This window comes from Bubalus bubalis, chromosome 13, assembly GCF_019923935.1.
Source record: "Bubalus bubalis isolate 160015118507 breed Murrah chromosome 13, NDDB_SH_1, whole genome shotgun sequence".
Classification (NCBI taxonomy): Eukaryota; Metazoa; Chordata; class Mammalia; order Artiodactyla; family Bovidae; genus Bubalus; species Bubalus bubalis.
This window is the reverse complement of record NC_059169.1, coordinates 21,361,577-21,388,099: the sequence shown is the minus strand read 5'-3', so window position 1 is coordinate 21,388,099 and position 26,523 is coordinate 21,361,577. Positions and strand designations below refer to the sequence as shown.

At 38.2% G+C, this 26,523-nt stretch overlaps 1 protein-coding gene across 3 annotated transcripts in view; it reads left to right on the top strand.

Annotated features, from left to right (window-relative positions):
* GPC6 (glypican 6) overlaps positions 1-26,523 on the top strand; it is a 1,252,059-nt gene that overhangs the window by 785,229 nt on the left and 440,307 nt on the right. The gene's annotated exons all lie outside the window — the stretch shown is intronic.

Below are 26,523 nucleotides of genomic sequence, written 5' to 3'. Positions count from 1 at the left end.
GTGTATTTGAACACCATTGCTTTCTTTATAAAATGAATTCTATTCCTATAGGTTTGCAAACCACATGATAATAAATTCTACTTCATTGAGAGTAACAGCAGGGCTGAGAATCAAGCTTCAGTTAAGTTCAATTAAGTATATGGCATATTTCATCTTAAATAAGTAATAGCACTTTTTGACCTTCAAGCATTTAATATGGTTTTCTTGTCCAAACTAATTCTTTACAAGGATGATCTGGTATCAATAAAAGGATGGAAAGGGTGGAATTTACCCCAGGTCACAAAATTCTCTAACAATGTTTGACAAAAAGGAATTTTCTCTCTCTAAGTTGGATTATCTGCTTATTCTGTATCCCTGGTGCTTACTCCAGGGCTCCCTACATTGTAGATGATTCATAAATATTTGCTGAAAGACTGAATGCACAAATGAGTAAGTACATAAAGGAATGAACATATAAATCAGCACATTACCTACATGTGTGTTTATTATTCTTAAAGGTTTTTTATTTGGTGACATGGATTCACATGCCCTTCGAAATTTGAATCCAGATGGTGAAAACCTGGAATAACAAGTTAGTCTATTATACAGATTCTGTTTCTGTCACTCCAAGAAGTACTGTAAAGTGATTTCAATGTATTATAAATTAAACATGATCTCTTCTTTGCTCTTTGGACAGAAAATGACTAGAAGGTGAAAGTATGTGGACACGTACAGTGGTGTTTGTCAAACCTTTGTTGGATTAAATGGAACATTTCACAGCAATGGCAATAGCTACTTGTAATCAAGCTCTCAAGTACCTGTGACAATTGTTCTGATTAGCTTATCTCATTATTAATTAAGGTTTCTTAAAGTAAAATCCAGGACTTCCCTGGTGGCTCAGACAGTAAAGCGTCTGTCTACAATGCGGGAGACCTGGGTTCGAGCCCTGGGTTGGGAAGATCCCCTGGAGAAGGAAATGGCAATCCACTCCAGTACTATTGCCTGGAAAATCCCATGGACAGAGGAGCCTGGTAGGCTAGTCTGTGGGGTCGCAAAGAGTCGGACACGACTGAACGACTTCACTTTCACTTTCAAAGTAAAATCCATCAAGTTGAGTTCATGATATCTTATATCTGGAATTTAATGGAATCGTGCACTTTTTTTTTTCATATTAGGTATACCTGTCTCCCAGATTTTGCATCATTTTGTTTTTGTATTGAGGTCTTTAAAGTCTTTCCATTAAGATGGTATAGAAAACTCTGAAAGAGCTTTTTGGCCAACCCAATAGATTCTTTCCTTTCTATTTTCATAGTACTTTTACGATTGAGTAGTTGCTGATTTTTATTAGAGATTTGTCCCCAGTCCTCTAGATTTTTCAAGATCACTACAAACATTATTACATTAGTAAAATTATGAGCCGTGGAGAAAAGCTTTTATAAAATTGTTTTAGTGGTTCTGGTGAACTTATGTATTCTTTCTGCAATGACCTCACATATTCTAGCTTCTGAATAAAAGCTGCAAATCAACACTTTTATCTATTTATGAGTCTCAAATAAAATATCAATAGAAGTTTTCAATAGTTTAGTCTCTGATGGGAAAATTTTGTAAACAGCAGGTGGGAAGGACACAGGTGATGTAAATATCTTCCACATTTTCAAATGTCAGTTGTTCTCAAGAGAGGACGCTTAAGTAAACATCATCTATAGTCTTACAGATGTTATCTATGCGTACCACTTTAATTGCAGCTTTCTAATATCTGTACTGTTAATAACAGTTCAGAGAAGATTGGAAGTGCTTTTGATTTGAATAAATGGTCATTTGAAAAATCGCTGTGCTAAATGATGTATGTTTATCTTTGGATCATCTCCCTTAAACAGATGGTATCTGTGGAATTGTGACACTTCATTGTTTCTGGTGGTTGATGACTCATTGTAGGGAAATCCCAGTGTACACAATACGTGAAAATAAGACTGTCTGGCGTTCTTTGCTACGGCTAATTGTCAAACAGTATTTCAACAGATGTGACAATTTTACCAAGATGCTGTCAAAATAAGAGCAACCCACTGACAAATCCAATCTGGCTCATGTTCAGCACTATGGTATCATTCGGGTTTGTTTCCAGTATCAGGAGACTTTGTATTAATGTCATCTCTGATAACTTGATCATTTCAGATGGCACATTGTCAATTTTTTCGTCCTTCTGGATGGCTCACTTTGTAGTCACATGTAACACTTCCAGGTTTTTTTCCTTTCAACCTCCCCCAACCCACATAATTACCAAAGGAACAGTGTTTGTAACTGACATTTTTAGACCTGTTTGGAAATAAAATGAGATCATTCCCCCCAGGGACCTTTGGAGGTCATGGGGAAAGATGATCCATTACAGAGGAACTCACTGTGTCTTCAGGAATTTCAAGTTTAGCTGTGAATCTGTTAGACGGATATAACTGTGCGTAGTTAAAAAGGTAACTCCCATAACATTCAGAGTCACTGTATCCTTGACCAACATGGAAGGGCTAGCCCTGAGAAAATGAGGTCAGCACACAGTGCTATCATGCATCATTTTGTGTGTCAAAAAACACCCATAAAAGTAGTCTATTATCATCAATGACAACTGGACAAGCACTGATGTTAAAATACTGGGTTCTCACTACAGTGAGCTGACATGGCAGATACTCAGACCCACTCTGAACAGCCCAGCGCAAAAGCCTTGTGATGTGGCATCCTCTCCAAGGGCTAATCAGAAACAGAGACAAAAGAAAGGAAGTGATAACAATTGTGCAAAGTAAATCCTATTTTAAAGGGGGTAATGAGGCTCAGGTGTTATTTTGTTTTCACAGCAGTGAAACAACTGCTATTGTGAATGGTAAAATACCTTAGCTGTATTTTCTCTGAATAACATATTTTTATTTCTGATCAGTCTCCCAGAAATACCCATGAGACAAAGATGTAACTACTAAACTAAAAGGAAAACAATGAAAATTCTATTGTTTCCTCTATTTCTGAAGCAGTGTTATACTCATGATGCATTATTCAGCTATTAGAAATAAAAAAAAATAGCCTAAAGTTTTCTGCTCTGTTTAGGCTCAAGTAGTTCTCACTCATTTTCACGGGCTTCTACATGGGAATAGAATATATTACAATGTGATATAGTTCAGAAAATACCTCACACTCAAAACGCTTATCAAAAGAAACAAGTTGTAGTACTGTTTCTGTTATATGGGGAAAAAAAGAAAAAATAAAAAGAGAGAAACCATTTAAGATATGCATTTATGTGCTTTATAATTAGGTCTTCCCTGGTGTCTCAAGCAGTAAAGTATCTGCCTAAAGTGCAGGAGACCTGGGTTCAATCCCTTGCTTGGGAAGATCCCTTGGAGAGGGGAATGGCTACCCACTCCAGTATTCTTCCCTGGAGAATTCCATGGAAAGAGGAGCTTGCTGTACAGAGGCAGTATATCAGAGTTTTGATTATGAATATATGGGAGAAATGAGTAAGAGATCTTCCCTGGTGGCTCAGATGGTAAAGAATCCGCCTGCCATGTGGGAGACCTGGTTCCATCCCTGGGTTGGGAAGATCCCCTGGAGAAGGGAAAGGCTACCCCACTCCAGTATTCTGGGCTGGAGAATCCCATGGACAAAGGAGCCTAGCAAGCTACAGTTCATGGGGTTGAAAAGAGTCAAACACGACTGAGCTACTCACTCACACACACACACCAAAAGCTGTACTGTGTTCACCATCACCACATACACTTCTAGATTGGAAATGGCTTGTGTTCTGTTCAAATATGTTCATGTTTGCTTAAGAAGACTGCAAACGCTGTGTATCTCCTTAAATTTCCCATGCTTGAGCACACAGTAAAAGTTTATTAAATATGTGTGATTCCTGATGCAACAAGGAATCTTGATGCAACTGCTCTCTTCCACCTACCCCCAAGTGATGGACTATGAAAGATCTTTCTTGTGTTCTATCTACATAGTGCCTATCACTGCATAGAGCTAAGAAGGTTTCTATCTGAGTATAATCAAGTAACACAGAGAAATATTTAAGGAAAGGATTAGAGGAATCATTTACAGCATTAAATCAATTTAATTTTAGATAAATAATGAACATTATAAAGTGCATTCTAAATGCCTTACTCTCTTTACCAATCAGGATTCATTGTAAAAAAAAAAAAAAAAAAAAAAAGGATTCATTGTAAGCGGCCAGAACTTAGATAGGAGTCCCTCTAACATTAGATACACTTCAACAACTGTTGAAATGCAACTGTAACTCTTCAACAGCTGTTGACGAACTGACAGAATTAGTTTTTGGAATCTAATCAGTAATCCTCTGGGTAATGACTGAGTAAAATTAACTGTTATTTCTTAAGCTCGTTCTAGAAACACTTGTGAATGTATGGTAAAAATGAAGTACTAGAGGTGCTTATTTTAAGGTAAAATTTGTAAGTGAACTTGTTATTTTAAGTCCTTTGAACTCAGATTTTTCAAAAGAACTTAAGTATAAGCCTGAGGTTGGAGCCCCTGCACTTAGCAAAAGGGCCATTAAAATAGAGGATGTGAAAGAATACCTATTTTCTATGTGTGGGACAGAGTGAGCTTTGGAAGTGTAGAGCAAAAAAAGAGAAAATGCTGAGAAATGTAAGAGCTTAATACATTTGTTTTTATTTTAAAGAAAATTAAATGTGAAGATCAAAGTTCTCTTAAATCTTTTAAATTTCTATAGCCTATCCGAAGGCAATTCTACAATTCTATATAGTTATAATTTAATTAATTCTGTGACAAGCAACTGGCTAACAAAACTAGTTTAAAAATAGTTTTTAATATTTACAAGGAAACTTACTTGCATTTTATTAGCTTTTTCTTTAACTGGATGTGTTTTTTAATGTAAAACAATTTTCAGAAAGTACTGTCTTACTTGTAGCAAAACCTTTTCTGAAAAAGCTTGTGGTTAGTTATGAACAGTCTGAAGTCAAAGACTTAGAGGAAAGGCATGTTTAATCCAATTAAAATGATCATACATTTAAACAAAATTTCAAATCAGAAATCTTTATAGATTTTCTCAGACTGGCTTTAAAATACATAGAAGTGACCTCATCATATCCTATTCTAATGAATAGGGATTACAGACATTTCATAAAAATTCATTTAGTATTAAATATATAGATATAAATAAATATATTTATATTATATACATTTATAGACATGAAAATTTACAGTTTAGTGTGTGCTGTACTCTCCTGAATTAGTATTTAACTATTTGGAATGATAGGCTGCAGTCCATAGGGTCGCTAAGAGTTGGGTACGACTGAGCGACTTCACTTTCACTTTTCACTCTCATGCACTGGAGAAGGAAATGGCAACCCACTCCAGTGTTCTTGCCTGGAGAATCCCAGGGATGGGGGAGCCTGGTGGGCTGCCGTCTATGGGATCGCACAGAGTTGGACACGACTGAAGCGACTTAGCAGCAGCAGTAGCAGTAACTAGAAGGCTTGGGAAATTATTGATGCTTGAAAATGATATTTGATTTAATTTCCCCTGTTCCTCAGTATTTCTGGATCCTACAAAGATCTGGGCATCATTTGTAAACCTCTCATTAGACAAAGTTTGTTCCTTTGTGCTGTTCTTGATACTAGATATTCAGAAGATCCTCAGAAGCATAAAAAATAACCCAGTGCCAACTGAAGTGTTAGTTCCTCAGTTGTGTCCGACTCTGTGCAACCCCATGGACTGTAGCCCGTCAAGCTCCTCTGTCCATGGAATTCTCCAGGCAAGAATACTGGAGTGGGTAGCCATTCCATTCTCCAGGGGATCTTCCTGACCCAGGGATCGAACCTGGGTCTCCTGCACTGCAGGTAGATTCTTCACTATCTGAGTCACCAGTGAAGTCCAGGGAGGTCTAAACTGAGACATAAAAGGCATTTATTTCCTGGATCATATCCCTGAGCTGCAGACCCAGCCTCCTCACCTCTGCACCTCCTATTCTCTCCTTCTTACTTCTTTTGTTTAAGCTATCCCTGTACCTTCCTGTTACTTTTCTCTGTTTTGCCACTGAAAATCCTCTAGTTGTTATAGTTTTTGTAGTTGTCCAGTCATTAAGTTGTGTCCAACTCTTTGCGACCCCATGGACTGCAACACACCAGGCTTCCCTGCCCTTCACTAATTCCCAGAGTTTGCTCAAACTCATGTCCATTGAGTTGGTGATGCTGTCTAACCATCTCATCCTCTGCTGCCCCTTTCCCTTTTGCCTATAGAGTATGTACCTAAACTAGGTCTCCAGGAATGAAACCAACTAATGATTTTTCTCGAGGGCTCTTTTGTAGTCTACATACCCCTGATCCAGGTGCCATGCAGAAAAGTCCTAGTACAGTATCTCAGCTCTGCTTAAGAAATAAGTATGCACAGACACAGCCAAACCTGAGAAATGAAAATTGAAAAATAAGCTTTTATCATTGGAAGTTTTTGTTTTGTTTTGTTTTCAAAAAAGGCAGAATATGAGGAGCAATAATCATGAGTTTATCAAATGTGAGAAGTGTTTATCCTGCTGTTTTTGAGATGGCCAGCCTCCTCTGGAATGTAGTTATGCTGACTGCAGGCTGACACTTCCTTTTTGTCAGGATATTCTTCCAGCTCTGCTAGGACAGCCTTCCATACCCACTGTTGCTGCAGCTGGAAATCTAAAATTAAGTGAGTAATGAGGCACCCAGCAATATGATACTGTGTTCTATCAAGGAACCTCCAGTCACTCACGCTTCACACCTCATTAATTAGGTGCTAATTGCAAGAGCTACTTGAAAGTAGTTTCTGCCTTGCTCTGTGCCCTAACAACCTGATCTTCGTAAGAAACTCCCATCAACATCAAAGCCTCAGAGAAATAGGTCTAATATTTGCAATGTTGAGGTTACAGATTTTAGCCTCAAAGGAAAGATGTGCAAAAGCTTGAGTATTCCTAGCTGCACTAATGTCCTCATTATGTATTCAACCTGCTTTCAAAAGACAAAATACAACGTATCTTTCCTACCAGGACTTGTATTTTGATAGTTGCCTATTAATCAGTTTTTCAGAGTAATAGTCATGTAATTTCAAAAAATAAAAAAGAGATGTTACTCAAAAGCTAATTAGATTTCTCCTAAGACAAGTATTTTTAAAATGTTTTTGCAATTACAGTAATACGGTATTCTACACTTGGGGTCAGTTTCGTGAGGATATTTGACTTTAATACATCAACTGTTTCTGCTGATTTAGTTCAAACAAATTAGTTCACTTCCTTAAAGCTGAAGCACTAACTTTTTGACTTTACATGTCTCAGATACAGCTGAACATATTTGTAAAAATTGTCTAAAAGAAAATTAGAATAAGTAATTCACCTGTGAATAAGTTATTGACAAAAATACTAGAGAATAAGAGATTTGAGAAACTAAAATATGAGATGTAAACTTCGCAAATTTCTTTTACTGAGCTAAAATAGTTTATTTTCTATGGAAAACCACAGTCTAAACTCAAATTACCAAAAAAATTTTGAGATATAACTTGTTTGGAATATAGGGCTTAACAGTAAGTCATCTCTTATTACATTATGTACCAAATTATTGCAGGCCACTAAAAGAGTTCATAACTCATATTTAAAATTTTGTGCTTGGAGCAAAAGGTAGATCTTCTATACTCATGATAAAAATCCATTGAAAACACATTTATTGACCAAAAATCAATATTACCCTCCTGATTTGTCTTTTCCCTTAAAGAGAGTATAATTTAGGATAGATGGTGGTTACAACCTGGAAAAAAAAAAAAAAGACATTCAGCTTAGAGTGGTTTCTGTCTTTTCCTAGGAGAGCTTCTGGTGACTCACTTGGTAAAGAACCTGACTGCAATGCAGGAGACCCAGATTCGATCCCTGGGTTGGGAATATTCTCTGGAGAAGGAAATGGCAATCCACTCCAATATTCTTTCCTGGAGAATCCTATGGACACAGGACAGAGGGAGCCTGGAAGTAGTCCATGAGGTCCTAAGAGTCTGACACGACTGAGTGACTAAATCACACAGGAAAGCTTAGACATGAACCTTTTGGGACTTTGGTGACAGGCTTATGTCCAGGTTCGATGCACGATACTGGATGCTTGGGGCTGGTGCACTGGGATGACCCAGAGGGATGGAATGGGGAGGGAGGAGGGAGGAGGGTTCAGGATGGGGTACACATGTATACCTGTGGCGGATTCATTTTGATATTTGGCAAAACTAATACAGTTATGTAAAGTTTAAAAATAAAATAAAATTTAAATTAAAAAAAATAAAAAAAAATAAATAAAAGCTGGAAGCAAGAGGGCCAGAGTGAGAAGAACCCATTATACTATGGAGATTCTCCCTCCACTCACCTCAGGGAATGATCACCACCCCCAGTGACTGTGTCCCAAGGTTCTTCATCTTTGATTTTGATAGATAAGACAATGCCATGATACAGTAACCCTCACATTGGACAAGAGGAATATCCAGCATCAGGGTACTGACAGGATTAGGGAGCCCAGAGGTTGGATGCCTCTGGTGAGGAGGACAGACCCTTCTCATGAGGCAGAGAAGGCTGATAAAATCAGACGAGGTGTTTGGGCTCCAGCCAAGACTGCAGAACTGGTGTCCCAGCCTACAGTGAAGACACAGAGGCCAGGTTCAGTCATACTAATTAGGCAGATGAAGCCCGGCAGGCAGTAAAATGGTAAACCTTCCCTAAGCACACGATTCCCTCTGAATTGGCAAGATTTATTGCTGCTCACTGTCTAATGACTGAGGGGCTTGCTAGAACTGGTTTACTGGCTTAGGGCAGAGCTGGTGGATCGAAGATCTTCAGTGACATCCACTGAGCAAGCCTAAAAAGAAGACTGGGGATTGATAACCTCTGCGTATATGGATTTTTAATTTGGGATTATTTAGTTTCATCCCAAGGAGGCCATGAAAGTCCCTCGAGAGCTTTTTAAATAGAAAGGATATTCTGTCAGAAACTCGGGAGAGGAAATCAATCATTTCTGGAGATGTTTTGCGTCCTAATGTTGTGCTTTCAAGTTTTCCATGTATGGCATTCTCCATCACTTTATTTTGAAATGTACAAACTTTCATGAGGTAATGTCTCTAAGAGCCTAATCCCAGGGTAGAGACTTCCTGTTCTTTCACCTTCTTTTTGAAGATACTGAAGACACCTACTAAAAAAAATATATAGAAATAAATTTTTAAAAGGCTGTAACCTACAATTACATGACCACCTATTTTTGCCTTCCAAATTAGAGAATGCTATTGGAAAACTTCTGAAGAGCCAGGAAAAAAAAAATAGGATAATGGGTCCCTTACCCAGTGAGATGCAAATTCCAGGTGCTTGGCTGGATTCATTCACCAGCAAAATGGCCCTTCCACAGAAGCCTTGCAAATTTTTATCTCAGCAAAATGACAGATTTCTGTAGGTCATGGAACACTATGTCTCTTTCTCTCTCTCACAGTCACAAATCATTCGAGTTAAATCCACAAATGTCAGGATTCTACTGCACTAATTCCATTAAGATATTTGTTCTGAAAATAGGATAAACTCTTTCTGAGGGACAGCAGGATTAGAATTTTAGCTGGAATAACCATGTGCCTCTTGATGTAGTTAACTGAGCCCCAGAGAATAGCATGGTTTCCATTTACCTATGATTTTCTATAAAAATGAGAATGTATTTTTATTCTGATTTGTTCTGTGGTGAAATGGCAAAGCATAGCCATTGCAGCATAAAATGCTTAAAACTAATACATATATTTTCTAAGTTTTATGACAATGGTAATGTCTCTAAAGATTTGAGTGCCTTTCTCATTAATACTCACCTTATTTCAGTTATTTTAAGTCAGTTTCTTCACAAGAGACATATCGTATCAACTTCAGAGAGAACTGTCCCATCCAGAGTTACGTATGAATATTACTGAAAAGGAGGTTGTAGGGTTTTTATCTGGTTCTAGAAGGGATGCATGACCCCAAAAGGAGAAAATGAAGCCCCCAGTCCTCTCTGCTTTTCCTTTCAGGCATGATTAGGGCAGTTCTTCCAACTCCCTTGTAATCCTTTTATATGTCTGGGTCAGATACACCACTTGGCTTCAGAGCATCCTGACTTCAGAGTAGTTTTCCTCTAATTGCCTGAACATCATCTTCTTCTTTAGCTCCTTGGCAGCTCCTGGTTTCCCAAGAGAAGTTTAACTTTCCCAAGTGTCTCCTTTTGACAGCCCCTCCCACACCACAATTTCTCAATTTCCACATGGACAGAAGTCAGACAGCAGCACAGTGCCTTGAGAATTTGTGAATCCCCAGTTGTTTGTTTCATTAACAAGTAGCCTCAGGTCTTTCTTTCTGTGATTAAAAAGTAATACCCATTTATTACCTGCCACGAAGAACCCAAATAGAGAGAAAAGGTCAAAACAGTATAATAACCATTGACTGTTAAGCAGAAATAATGACTTTTAGAAAATATTTTCTTTCATACAGCTATAATATTATGCATACTTAGAATAATGAGTTTATTATATACAGTTACACATATTAAAGCTAAAAAGGTAGATTATATTTTATGTCTCAAAACTTAATAACTGTTTTAAACAGATTAAAAACTGGCCAGGTGGCAGTGTAAAGGGGTATATACTTGGTATGAAGTTGGACTGGTTTTACTGGAAAAGATAGTCACCCTCCTGCAGCTAATAAAATGTTCGATGTTTGTTTCTTGAATGCAAGTACATCTTGATTTCATGATATATACCTTTCTTTTCAAAGGAGGTCTACATCTGAATAGGAGGCATACACAGTTTTCTCTTTAATCCATTTACTTATTTAATCCATTTTTGCAATATCCTATTCTGAATAAGAATTGATTTATTATTGGCCATTTGCTATATTCTAAGCAATTTTGAAGAAGGCTGAGCACTGAAGAATTGACGCTTTTGAACTGTGGTGTTGGAGAAGACTCTTGAGAGTCCCTTGGACTGCAAGGAGATCCAACCAGTCCATCCTAAAGGAGATCAGTCCTGGGTGTTCGTTGGAAGGACTGATGCTGAAGCTGAAACTCCAATACTTTGGCCACAGCAGTTGACTTATGGGAAAAGACCCTGATGCTGGGAGGGATTGGGGGCAGGAGGAGAAGAGGACGACAGAGGATGAGATGGCTGGATGGCATCACCGACTCAATGGACATGAGTTTGGGTAAACTCCGGGAGTTGGTGATGGACAAGGAGGCCTGGTGTGCTGCTTCATGGGGTCGCAAAGAGCCGGACACGACTGAGCGACTGACTGAACTGAAGCAATTTTCATGCATTTTTCTCCTTTAGTATCTATTAAGATCCTATGATGTGGGTACTGCTTTTATCCTCATTTACAGATGAAGGAGCTAAGGCTCAGAGAAGTTAAATAAGTTATCCCAGGTTGTAAGGCCAGGAAATGGCAGAGTCTGGTAAGCCCAGCTCACTCTAACTTGGAAACCTATACTCTGAACTTTGTTACTAGTGGTTCTTAAAGTCTGCTCCCCAGCACAGCAGCATCAGCATCACCTGGGAATTGGTTAGAAATGCAAATCCTCAAGCTACATCCTGAACCTATTGAATCAGAAATGCCGGGGTGAAGCCCAGCAATCTGCACAGCCTCCCAAATGGTTGTTATTGTTGAGTTGCTAAGTCATGTCCGACTCTTTTTTGACCCTGTGGAGGTTCTGAAAAAACTGAGGATCGAGCTTTGCAATAGACTGCAACCACATCTTCAAAAGAGCTGATGCTATACATTTTCTTAAATCCATTTTTTAAAAATCATGTTAGAGTCTTGCCAAAATATTGCATTAGTGTTTTATTGCTTATGTGTTCACAATTTTTCTTTGGAGAGTTCTTGAGTGTTTTATGCATTAGTTCATAATTGAAGCTTAAGACTAAAGCACCAGGGTTTTCAGTAAGAATGAAGGCTGGGTCATGGTGATTGAGCACAGTTGGCACCTCCAAACTATCCTTACGTTATTCATGAATGATAAGCTGGGTTAGGATTCAGCTGAACAGATGACTCCTTCCCCCCCAAAAAAACTGCTATTACACAAATCAGTCTTACTGACTGTGAATAAGAAAATGAAAATTAGTTTAAAAACAAATCCAGTATGTAGACATATTTTTCAAATTAAGCAGATTCTTTATTGGACATTACAATAACCCCACAATCTTAGTTCTGTTGACCCAATTCAGTTTTTATACCCCAAAGTCTCTTATCTTAGCCTTAGTTTATATGGTTTGGTTTGGTTTCATTTTTGTTTCTTTCCCTTTACTCTGATGCAGCTACTGATGAAGGAAAAGCCCTTATATTTAGAATGTCATTTACATATTTCTGAAGTCTAAGGCATTTTAATGGCAAATGTATTAGATTTTTAAGAACTTAGATGTGATTGGGTATAATTTAATATAGATATGGCCAGCCTTGGTGTCCCTGGGTAGCTGAAATTCAATTTTTTTTTAATTAGTATTTGAAAGGGAAGACCTCCTCTAGCCATTGTAATCGTATTTTCACTGTATTTTTATTCCTTTCCAGATCTGACAGTCTTAAAATTTAATTACTGTTAGCAAGACCTTTATGGGAAGAATAGAAATATTCTCGTAATAGTGTTAGCATATTAAATGTAATTTTCAGGTAGCCCTCCTAGGATTCCAGAACTCTTCAATAGAGCCAATTTAGCTGCCTTTTTTTCTGTTCTGGCAGTCCACATGCATTCAACTCACAAATGTATCCTTTCCCTGACTCCTCTGATGCTATTAGAACTTCGTTGTCCTAGTATATTAGAGTGTTCATTCATTTGAAATAAGACGGTCAAAACTGATATGAATTTTAATGGTGTTCATATGAATATTATTAAACATGCTGATTATAGTCTTTCTGCGCCTTAATGCAGACTTGGGTTGGTTTGTTGTTCTGTTGTTTGTTTCTTTTTAACCATGCTAATTGTTTACAATTCAAAATAGAAGGGTTTTGAAAAAGAAAAATCACAGATTGTCATATAAGAAACATGAAGAAAAAAGGAGACATTTTTGCACAAAAACCAAGGTAATAATGAATCAAGGATTAAAATGAGTGTTTTAAAAAATGCAACCCTAACCAGATAATCAGGATGGTGTGATCACTCACCTAGACCCAGACATCCTGGAATGTGAAGTCAAGTGAGACTTAGAAAGCATCACTACAAACAAAGCTAGTGGACGTGATGGAATTCCAGTTGAGCTATTCCAAATCCTGAAAGATGATGCTGTGAAAGTGCTGCACTCAATATGCCAGCAAATTTGGAAAACTCAGCAGTGGCCACAGGACTGGAAAAGGTCAGTTTTCATTCCAATCCCAAAGAAAGGCAATGCCAAAGAATGCTCAAACTACCACACAATTGCACTCATCTCACACGCTAGTAAAGTCATGCTCAAAATTCTCCAAGCCAGGCTTCAGCAATACGTGAACCGTGAGCTTCCAGATGTTCAAGCTGGTTTTAGCAAAGGCAGAGGAACCAGAGATCAAATTGCCAATATCTGCTGGATCATAGAAAAAGCAAGCGAGTTCCAGAAAAACATCTATTTTTGCTTTATTGACTATGCCAAAGCCTTTGACCATGTGGATCACAATCAACTGTGGAAAATTCTGAAAGAGATGGGAAGACCAGACCACCTGACCTGCCTCTTGAGAAATTTGTATGCAGGTCAGGAAGCAACAGTTAGAACTGGACATGGAACAACAGACTGGTTCTAAATAGGAAAAGGAGTACGTCAAGGCTGTATACTGTCACCCTGTTTATTTAACTTATATGCAGAGTACATCATGAGAAATGCTGGGCTGGAAGAAGCACAAGCTGGAATCAAGATTGCTGGGAGAAATAATAACTTCAGATATGCAAATGACACCACGCATATGGCAGTAAGTGAAGAGGACCTAAAAAGCCTCTTGATGAAAGTGAAAGAGGAGAGTGAAAAAGTTGGCTTAAAGCTCAAATTCAAAAACGAAGATCATGGCATCTGGTCCCATCACTTCATGGGAAATAGATGGGGAAACAGTGGAAACAGTGTCAGACTTTATTTTTGGGGGGCTCCAAAATCACTGCAGGTGGTGATTACAGCCTTTAAATTAAAAGACACTTACTCCTTGGAAGGAAAGTCATGACCAAAAGACAGCATATTCAAAAGCAGAGATATTATTTTGCCAACAAAGGTCTGTCTAGTCAAGGCTATGGTTTTTCCAGTGGTCATGTATAGATGTGAGAGTTGGACTGTGAAGAAAGCTGAGCGCTGAAGAATTGATGCTTTTGAACTGTGGTGTTGGAGAAGACTCTTGAGAGTCCCTTGGACTGCAAGGAGGTCCAACCAGTCCATTCTAAAGATCAGTCCTGGGTGTTCATTGGAAGGAATGATGCTGAAGCTGAAACTCCAATTCTTTGGCCACCTCATGCGAAGAGTTGACTCATTGGAAAAGACTCTGATGCTGGGAGGGATTGGGGGCAGGAGGAGAAGGGGACGACAAAGGATGAGATGGCTGGATGGCATCACCGACTCAATGGACATGAGTTTGAGTGAACTCCGGGAATTGGTGATGGACAGGGAGGCCTGGCGTGCTGCAATTCATGGCGACGCAAAGAGTCAGACAAGACTGAGCGACTGAACTGAACTGAACTGACAACTTACCTGGTAGTCCAGTGGCTAAGACTCTTAGCTCCCAATGCAGGGGACCTGGGTTCGATTCCTGATGGGCGATCCCACATGCAGCAAGTAAAATCTGGTGCAGCCAAATAAATCAACAGAAAGATGACCTTAAAAAAAAGGATGAATTAAAGGGATATCAGACCTGGAAATCTGAAGACATATGAGGGCCAGCTTGTTTGGACCAATGAAAGCTCAGGGCAGTCTCCCTCCAGCCCCTTGGGTATCTCACTTCTGCTGAGAGCGCTGAGTTGTCACCGGGCTCAGGTGCTCTCAGGCAACTCCTGGCACATCTAATAGGACAAGGACAGTCACTTACAGTCTTTTACTCACCCCAAGAGGTGATTTGTCAGCCTGTCGGCTCCTAATTACTTGGCATTAGCATATTCATATTTCTGTGTTTGGTTTTAATTAAGATGTTTCTTCCCTAAATCAGAAACAACATAAGAATGTAAATAAGATGTCTCTCACATTTTGATTGTCTATAATAGTATATCTTCTTTTTTTCTTGTAATACATAGAGTGGTCTGTTGAATTAAAATAAATGAGGACTCCTAGCTTCTGGTGGGTGGGATATTAGTTGTAGTTTTAAAAAGCGACACCCAGAGCAGATAACAGAGCTCTGTGTATGGGGGTTGTGTGTAGGGTTCCACTAGTTTGGGTTATTCAGTTTTCAGCTGCCTCTTAAAAAGTGAGTCAGAGAAAATTTGATGTCTGCTTTTCAGGACTAGACCACATTTTCATTCCATTATTTTTATAATAATATGTGATAGTAATAATTCTAAAGAGCCCAAGTTCATTGCTGCATTTTGCATTCTGTCAGAGAAAAAGACAGAGAGACTGCTATCTGGGCTTCATTGTAGGATCAGTTAATGAATTTTCAATTCCCATTGCATTTATGCTTTATTATTTAAATTTACAGAAGCTTGTGCTGTCATTCCCAAATGATGTGGGGTTTTTTTGCAATTTGCCAAGATGAGAAATACCCACCCCATCTCAATCTATCAATCATCTATCTGCCTATCTATCCATATATCTTCATGTGTGCTTATTTCACTTATATATGTGCGATGTTTCTTTTGATTTGCAGCAAAACTAGTTGGAGAGAACCTAAACCAGTTGTTAGCACACTTGATGTTACTTTAAGGATATAAAACACTATCTTGATGCTAATGGTTTATGACACACAATAGGAAAGGAACCCATTGCAAAAATAGCAACATTCTTCCTGCTTTCTGCTTCAGCCTGCCTCTCTCAGCAGTGTTGCCTGCCCTGCTCCCTCTCCAAGACTGCCGGCGGGAGCATCTATGACCTGCAGAGTCAGTCCCCTGGGAATGCAGTGGAGTGAATGAAAAAGTCCAGAGCCAGTTCAAAGAAGCCTTACAAAATATGAACCCTTAATGGTTTGTTTTCTCCCTGAGCAATTAAGTGAACTAGAAGAAAGGCAAGAATGGACAGCTTTGGCATTTGCCCAAAGTATTTTATGTTAAAAAATAAATAGCAACAGAGTTCCTAATCAGAGGACCTTAACATTGAGAGCCTGTCCTGGGTTATCCTGGTAGGCTCAATGTTTAATCAAAAGCGTGCTCGAGAGTGGAAGAGGGAGGTTGAAGAAGAGGCCAGAAGATGCTGTGTAAGAAAGAATACACCAGTTATTCTTGGCTTCTGAGATGCAGGAAGGGGCCAAGAACCCAGGACTGCAGGCAGCCTCTAAAAGCTGAAAAAAGTAGTGAAACAGATTCCTCACTAAACCCTTCAGAAAGGAATGAAGCCCTTCTGATACCTTGGTCTTAACCCAGTAAGATCCCTGCTGGACTTCTGATCTCCAAAACTGTTAGATGATAAATCTGTGTTGTTTAATGACACTAAAAAAATAAACAGCCAAGGTTTTGTATATCCACAAAGAACATCAGAACTTACCTACTTTAAATAAGGAAAGAACATATTAAATGGATTTATTTTCCATTTTAAGCAGTTCCTAATACAGAATTTTTTTATATGGTCTACAAATATAACTGAAATAGGAATGTATATGAGCTCCATACATATTAGTATGTGGATATATATATGTATATACACATGCGTATACTCCATTTCTTCTTTTCTACTTAGTCCAATCTCTACTCTCTCTTGAAGGTCAGTTTATGTCTCACCCTTCAATGTATGCTTTTTAGCTTATTCTGGTCTACAAAGTAAACTTCCTGTACTCAGCTGACTTTTTTCTTATAACCTCAAATACTTCATAATATAGCCAAAGAAGAAACTTCTTGTCTACATCATTTATTTAAAGCATAGCTAAAATCACCCTGCATTTTTATTTTCTAAATACTGCTGACTCCCTAACCATATTATAAGTACTCTAAGAACATGCACCAATAATTCTTTTCTTAATTTTGAATATGAATGGTCAGTATAGTGCCCTAAAAGCAGTTATAGTTGATAATGACATAATGGTAATGAGAACTTGGAAAGACCTCTTCTGTGAGCTTTAAAATAGCTCTAATATGTTGATAAAGACAAAATAATGGTGTTAGTAGGAAATGCTCAAAATGTACCTGTGTTCAAACTACAGAAAAAAGTTTGGTAGTCTAGGGCAGCCTTAGCCAAGAGAGCTTTGTAGGGTTATAGAAGTGTTCTCTGTCTGTACTCTCCAATACAGTAGCTACTAGCCACGTGGCTATCAACCAATTGTGACCAGTGTCACTGAAGAACCAAATTTCTATTGTTGTTAACAGAAGTTTAAAGTAAATGGCCACCTGTGGCTACTGGCTACCATATTGGATAGCATGAAGACACTTTTAGATTGGTAGATCATTCTCCTAGTTCTAAGGGCTAGGGTAGTAAAAAGAATAGGGTCATTTTCATCTTGCCTAATGGTTTTGTTCCTGAAGCAATTAATTCATAACAGTAGGACTGTTACTGCTAAGTCACTTCAGTCGTGTCCAACTCTGTACAACCCCATAGACGGCAGCCCACCAGGCTCCCCCATCCCTGGGATTCTCCAGGCAAGAATATTGGAGTGGGTTGCCATTTCTTTCTCCAATGCATGAAAGTGAAGTTGCTCAGTCATGTTAGACTCTTAGCGACCCCATGGACTGCAGCCCACCAGGCTCCTCTGTCCATGGGATTTTCCAGGCAAGAGTACTGGAGTAGGGTGCCATTGCCTTCTCCAACAGTAGGACAGTGGTACCCAAAGAGTATTCTGTAATTCAGACATGTCAATGAATGCTATTTACTAGTCCATGACAAATTCAGTACAGAAATTGAGAGTAAGCATTTAGAAATTACTATAGCCACTTGGCATCGATGTAACATCCAGCTGCGGAGTGATTGGACTCGTCTCACTGAACAGGGCATAGACTACTCCGGGTGTTTTCAAAGGCTGCACAGCCTTGAGTGCCGTCTGGCACCAGCACACCCAGGTGCAGTAGGACCACATATTATACTGGCCTATGAAGGAGTAGGAATTTTTACAAAGCTATCCTGTCACAGAACAGCTACAAATAGTTTTGAGAAGCCCCAGTGTAGCAGGCCAGGAACCAGAGGCCGGAAGACTAATCTATTCACCATAAGCTGGCTAAATTATATTCACTAGAGTTCCCAAAAACAGAAGCACTCTTAGAAATTATAGACTCCAACCCCCAACTGACAAATGAAAAAAAAAACAAAAAACACATTCTAGGAAGAATGTGACATACCTCAACACTTACATCAGAGCTTGAAGAACTCCCATCCTGGCTCTCAGGCAAGCTTTATTCCCATTATGCCAAATGGATCTGGGCCAAGAGACATCTTCTTATTCCCTAGCACAATAAATGAAGTCTAAGAACATGACTACAACACATCTGTAAAATCTACCTTGCAGTGTGCAGGGGCCTGTACCAACTGAGGTTCTCCTCCCCTCTTTAATGTATTGTCACCAAAGTGAATTTTTAAGACCAGAACTAACGAAGAATCCACAGGGATCAGTGCGTATGAAAAAAAAACAAATCAATGAGAGTAACCCTTATATTAAAGTTTTAGATTTTGAGTAAACTATTGATTAACTTCTTTGTCTTCCTGAGCCATAAAAGGATGCTTAAACTTTTGATTTTTCCCTTGATTTGTTCCTAGATAGTGGGAAAATGATAATGGGATGCTATGGTTAGTGGATTCCTAAAAGAAGCCCAGTAAGAAAAGAGTCCAGCAAAACAATATTCCTTTCATTGGAAATAGGGCGGCTGTTTGATTGTGTGCATACTGGACAGTGTTGATGCTGCACCCAGATTCCCTGTGCAGGCTTGCAGACTCACAGCCACACCTTTCTCTTAGAGACTGGCCCCATCACAGGAACCATCTGGCTTGAGAAGTTTCACTTCCTCTTCCTCTAGAAGTGAGGGCAATCTACCACCAAGGAGGGACTGACAGACAGTCAGTCAGTGCTACCTATCTCACAGTCTCTAGGTGTTTGGAGTGAAAATAGACCCAATGGCTGTCCTTTGACTCAAGGCAGAATTTACCCTGTAGGACAGCTCACTCTCCAGAGCTCTTTGTAGGATCAGGCTGATACCAGCCTCCGGCTGGAAGCACACCTCTGCTGGCTCCATCCTCATCGTGCCTGTCACTTTCTTACAGATCTCTTTTGAGTGTATATCCCAGGAGCTATCTGAACTTTCAGACCCTTTGGAAATCTCTTAAAAGTTTTCTCTGAATTTCGGACTCCTTATTATCTTTGATCATTGATTTCAGAGCAAAACTTCTGCTCTTTTCCAGGGCAGCTAGCTCTATTCCTGTGTTGTGTTAATTGCTCTATATGAGAACACTGGAAAAGTTTCTCTGCAAGAACATATCTCAAGTACATGACTATTTTCTTATGCAGAGAAGAAATACCCCATCTTTTAAAATTGATGAATATTTTAGCTATGTTATTTAGTGGGACAATTAATCATCCAAAAGTTTGTCCTTGTAGGGGGATAGGAGAAGCTGGCTTTATTAATTTGTGATAAATAAAAATTTGTTTAAAATAACAAACAGGAAAATTTAATTTTCCATTTTATATTCAAATCATGTGAGTGGCATAGGAAATGGAATTTATTAGGGGAAATGCTATAGCTATTTGCATAATTTTCTGGTGCTGAAACATGAGAAAAATATGGCTGCTTATTACTCTGGCTCAGTTTAGCTTTGTTTTCAGATGCTCATTCACCAACCTAAGCCTTTTTCCTTCCTGAGTCTCTATGGTGCTCACATGAAGTATGCACTTAAGCTCATGTAAAAATGATGCATTCTTCCATTTTCTCCAAATCTTTTCACACCCTCCTGGGTTTGTTAATCAATTAGTTGTCAGTCATATCTCCTCATGATGGTATGGGAGCCATTAAAATCCCAATTGCTATCTTCAACAGTGTTTTATTTTTCTTTATTTTATTTATCCACATGATCTAGCTTCTTACTAATCATTCAAGAAATATCTGATGAATGATGTCTTCCTTTTCTTCTATTTCCTCTTAAAATCATAAGAGTACTGCAGAATCCCTTTCAAAGTTGGGGAACTCCAAAAAAAAAAGTTCCGTGGAAGGATGTACTTTGGGTGAATACAACTAAGCTAGAAATTTTCTGTGATCTTGAACAAAAGCAAATCATTCCTAATCATTTCTAACTTTGATCATGTGCTGATGGGGGCCCATGATTTGCTACAGTTCAACCAGAGCAAGATTTTCCCATACAACTATGAAATATACATTTTTGTGCATGATTAAATAAATATTTATTGTTAGCCAATGGGATTCAAAACTGCACTCCCTGTATTCAAAGCAATCAAATTCTAAAGGAGAAGACAAATGTAGAAAAAAGCAGTCCTAATACAGTGTGATTAGAACCAGATGTTTGGACAAGGGTCTGGAAGCAGGGAGAGGTGGGGAAAACTTGCCAATCTGCTGTTTGGGAGACAGTTAGGGGGAGCTCAGGGAAGAATTTTAGTCGATATAGCTTATAAATTTTAATCGAAAGGGTTGGTTGTAAAGGTATTACCACTAAATTATTTAATTTGCTTATCGATCGTTACTTAGGTAGTTCTTTTTTTCTTTGGGTCAAAAACCAACCTGGCCCTTTTGTGCTAAAAGCTTTCATTTCTCTCATAACTTCTTTCCTTCCACAGTCACCAACTTAGTAAGGATTAGGTGTGTCTACTAGTGACAGGAAACCCAAAAGAACAATGGCTTATATAAGATGGAGCAGATTTTCCCAGCTGTTGGATTGTAAAATATACTGTTGATCAAACTCTATAAAACTGGCTTTTCCTTCAGCAACACCTCCTCTGCCATATGGTGTTGACATGAGTTTATACAAAGACAGACCCACTGTTCCTATGGCCTGCCTGCAGCCCTCCTTCTCATGGCTCTACTCAAAAGGCTTTTGGATGTACTCTTCCAAATTTTTTATACTTAGGTTTGGGAAATCTAATTGTTAATAAGAATAAAGAGATCTATGTCATTTCTGGAGGCTCCCCTTCTATGCTATGGTTCTGGAAAGTATACATTCTAGGTTGGGTTGATATTTCAGCTATTTGAAGAAGTAAAATGTGCCTTTGCCTATCTTTGACCTGAATCCATGAGAAAATAAATATATATTCAATAGGGAATGTGTCTGTAGTAGTCGATGGTCAGGACTTAAGAAAATAATAAATATCATTCACACAAAAGAAAAATTTACGCAAAATCTGAACCCCAGGAACATACATGTTTGTAGTAAATACTAATTGCCAGTGCAGAAATCAAAAGTCTACTTTGGGAAATACTGGGTTCATCAAATGTAGATGTTTATCTCCTGATGACCAAATTGTTTTGAATATATAATTGAGGTTAAGTATCTCATGAATTGGTCAACTGAATAATACCAGCTTTCCGATATGTGGGCAAATAGCAGACCTACAACAAAATAGTGTACTTACTAAATTCCTAGTTTAGTTAGTGGCAAAAGCATTTACAGCCTTTTTATATTATAAAAGCCTGTGTTAACTGTTAAGATGACTCCTAAAAGAAAGAGACAGAGAGAGACAGAAAACAGAGAGAATTATTCAAGCCTTCAGTATTGAACATCTCTGTGTGTCTGTGAATACTCTTCCTCGGTATATAGTTTGTGTGTGACATCACTAACAGGGAAAATTGTTCTCAAGAGTTCTGGGCTGATTAGAAATCCAGACAGTAACTGGTCCTTTGCCTCATGTAAACTAGAACATCAGTATGGGGAATACAGAAAAAATGAAATTTTTCCTGAAATCACACACCGTTTTTTTCACGTGCTGTGCTTCGTCGCTCGGTTGGGTCTGACTCTCTGCAACCGCATGGACTGTAGTCTGCCAGGCTGCTCTGTCCATGAGGATTCTCCAAGCAAAAATACTAGAGAGGGTTGCCATGCTGTCCTCCAGGGGATCTTCTCAACCCAGGGATCGAAATCGAACCCAGGTTTCCCACAATACAGGCAGACTCTTTACTGTCTTATGTTTTCCATAAGAGAAATAAAAAAAAAAAAAAAAGGAAGAAGGAAGGCGCAAAATTATTTAGTTGGAATTTGAAGGGCAATTGCTCTTTATATTTTTCCTATACTGAAAAATTATCATAAGACACTGTCTATTTTTTCAAGCCCTGGGGCCTCCTGCAGCTTAGAATTGTGCTGGCCTCCTCTGGTTCCCAGGATTCTGATTGATCTCAGCTGTCTTGTTTTGATTCAGTAGCTCCCAGAATAATCCCAAATGTACATCATCACAGGGCTATGAAGCGACATAATTATTGAGGAGGTGGTGCTATTTGTCTTTCTGTACATGTTTTGACATTATTCTGGGCACTATTTGATGCATGAAGTAGGCTTTACATAAGTAATAAAAAAAGCTGTTTTGCTTTTATTGTCACTTGGTTTTTAATCCCTATAATAAAACAATACCACAGAATGAATGCTCCAAAACCGAAACAAAGATAGAAGAGTAAAATGGGATCTCGAAAAGCCAAAAATGCATTCATTGTGCATAATGTGATCATTAAATAAATTTTGTGAAAATTTCTTTTTACAACAAAGAAATAGATTCAAATTTATTATAGCACTTTCCTTAGATGGCACATAAAGATACTTGTGTCAAAAATGAGATATTTGTGTAGATAAATGAAGACGCTGAGCAGACAAATTAAACATGTAGTTTTAATTTTTATTAAAGAACCCTCAATTATAACTTTACCAAAACTAGATAAATATTGCAACATAGAGAGGGAAAGATCTTGTTTAATTGAATCTATTAGGTTGGTCCAAAAGTTCAGTTAATTTTTCCCATAACATTGTATGGAAAAACTAGAACATGGGCAAACTAAAAGGCATATCTAAAATCCAGTTCTACAAGTTACAGCAAAAACTAAAAATATATTTTTTCTTTAAATCATTAGTTGCATGTGTATTTTTTTAAATGAGGCAAGGAGCAATATCTTGATAAGTATCTCTGACTTCATTTGTGTAATTAGATATAAGCCTATAGATGGCGTCTCCAATTGAATAACATTTCCTGCCTTCAAATAACGAGAAAATCAAAGTAACTGTGACTGAATCCAAATAAAATCTATTTTCTTATCCAAATATCCAAATAAAGCCCAGCTGTTACCAGTAGAGAGTTGACACCATAGTTCTAGAATCAATAAGAATAGCCCAAGTTCTGTCTATCTCATTGCTCTGCCATCTCCACACGTGGCTACTTAAGGGTCCAAGAGATTAACTGAACTCTTTAAAGGGGATTAAACCATCACATCTCCTTTCCAGCTAGGAGAAAAAAAGCCTCAAAGAGTGTCATTTTTTTTTCTCTTTTTTTATGCAAGGCAAGCAAGTCAATGGAGGTTTTAGTCTCATTAGTCATCTTTTTATTTTATTTTATTACTACCAGATAGACAACAGATCCTTGTAGGGTAAAGGCATGAATTGATCTCCTACTCAAACCAGTTTCACTTTGAATAATAAAGCAGGGACGTCCCAGGTAGTCCAGTGGTTGAAACTTGGCTTCCAGTGTAGGGGTACCAGTTCAGTCCTTGGTCTGGGAGCTAAGATCCCACATGCCTGGCTGCAAAACACACACACACACACACACACACACATCACATCACAGAAACAGGATTGTAACAAATTCAATAAAGACTTTAAAATGAGCCACATCAAAAAAATAAAAAATTTTAAATGAAACAAATTTGAATGTAGCGTGGCATCATTTAGGCTTCCCAGGTAGCACAAGTGGTAAAGAACCCACCTGCCAATGCAGGAGACATAAGAGACGCGGGTTGGATCCCTGCAAGGTCCCCTGGAGGAGGAAATGGCAACCCACTCCAGTGTTCTTGCCTGGAGAATCCCATGGATAGAGGAGCCTGGCGGTCTCCAGTCCAGAGGGTCTCAAAGAGTCAGACACAACTGAAGTAACTTAGCATACTTGCAAGTGGCATCATTTTATTTTTTTGTTGTTGGTTTATGTCGTTTTATTTATTTATTTATTTTGTCGTTTATGCCATTATGTCGTTTACACCTAGAGTTTCCTAAACAAAGCAGTTTTGTTTTATTGAGTGGTTCCGTTTCATCAGAGCTGTTGCTGCTGCTGCTGCTGCTGCGTCCCTTCAGTCGTATCCGACTCTGTGCGACCCCATAGACGGCAGCCCATCAGACTCCCCCATCCCTGGGATTCTCCAGGCAAGAACACTGGAGTGGCTTGCCATTTCCTTCTCCAATGCATGAAAGTGAAAAGTGAAAGTGAAGTCGCTCAGTCGTGTCCGACTCTACCTGCATATAAAGACATTCTTGAGTCGCAAAGTTACTTATGTATTCATTATTTTAGTTTTCATTTAGTGACATCTGAATTTGAAACTCGCTCATAAACATTAAATTCTATGATATTACAGATAGTTCATCACCGAATATATTTTCAGGGCTAATGAAGGATGTAACAAAAATTAAGTCTCATATGACAATTTTATTGGAAAATTCATTGGGAACAAAAATCAAGTAGGGTCAGTAGAACCCTTAGGGTAAATAGAAGATAAGAAATGAAAAAAAAATTGGAGAAAAGTAAAGACTTGGGTAACTTTGGAATAACATGAATTCAAGTGTATTTCAAAATATGACAGACAACAGGAAAGTGATGACTGTATATTACAAACTACTCTCAGCTTGTTTAGCAACTGTTATACTTTAAATATTTTTCTTTTAATTATATTATTAGAATCCATTAGTTGTAGAGACATATATAGAAGAGTGTAAAGAATAAAAAATTCATTATTCACTGTTCTGTCACCTATGGAAAAAATGCTAACTACTTTTGATATTTTGTTGTGTGTTTTGTTAGTACTTAACATACATTTATAATGGTGTATATTTTTTAACTGGGTTAATTTTTTACACACTGTGCTACATACCATCTACTGTTTTGCAAATTATCTTTTTTCGATCAACATGAAAAAATGCCTAAAAAATAGTACTCAGTTGTGCTGTAAAGCATGACTTGAACGGTTGCATTATATTTTTGTCACGTGTCCTTTGCACAATTTGTGGTGGGTTGTTCAGTTGCTGAATCGTGTCTGACTCTTTGTGACCCTATGGACTGCAGTGCTCCAGGCCTTCCTGTCCCTCACTATCTCCCGGAGTTTGCCCAAGTTCATCTTCATTGAGTCGGTTGATGCTATCCAACCATCTCATCCAAGATTTAATTAGTCCCATATTGAAAAATCTGTTGGCTGTGGTGTTTAGTGTGCACATATGGTAGCAGACCAACCTCTGTCCACATCCTGATGACATCTCTATTTTAAAAACAAACAAACACACAAACAAACAAAAAACTATGGATCACATTTAGTCTTTGGTTTCCTCACTTGTGAAGTGGGACTAATATTAGGACCTATCTCCTGAGTATATGCTAAGGATCAAAAGCAGTGCCTAGTAAAGACTTATACCTATGAGAACGTTTTTATCAGACTTTGGAAGATCGCTAATTTTATGTTATCATAAATAGCTGTTGACCCAGAACACAGCTGGATGAGCTGTAAATTGCCTTTGTAGTCAAACACACACACATATTTCACTTCTTCATTCAAGCAACCTTTATTGATCAGGTACCATTTTCTGGGTTCTCTTATATGTCATAACGAGCCTCTTTATCATATGCCTAATAAGAACCACTTGTCATTGTTGAGCTTAAAATTTTTAACTGCAATTATTATATAAAGTTAATTCTTCAAGTAAACGATACTTCAAATATCTGGCAAAGATTCTAGGAAAAGATGAGTCTTTAAAATATAAAAGTGATTTTAAATCTGACTAGTCCTATGAAAATATTCTTTCCACAGGGATTTCCCAGTATTCAAATTCCTGTTTGATCATTCATCGGAAGAGTGTCACTTTCCTGAGTGTAGGGGCAAAAAGCAGTGGAGTAAAATTGTCATGTTCAACATTATTTCTTCAAAACCAAAATGCTTTGGAGCTTAAATATTCAGCAGTTCTTCTTTACTCTTCTTGATTTCTGTTGGAAAGCTTGTCGAGATAAAGGAGTCAATGGTAGTACATTTTTTCCCCATTATTATTATTATTTTGCATTTGAAGAGAAGTTATTTACAAAATTTGCAAAGATCTGACCAGATCTCAAGAGGTAGAATGTTTAAGAATGAATAAAATGACCTCAGAGTGGATGAACGCCTCTCATCCACAATGGGTCCAACCCTCCCCCTGTCTCTCATCCTGCTCCTTTTCCAAGCCCCTCCCATTTGGCAGAAGGGTCTTCCTGAGTCTTGGATTGCTTCCTGATTGTCTTCTGAGGGTCCCCATCCCTTCCATTTCTCTGTTGCTTACTGATTCTAAAATCTAACTTGG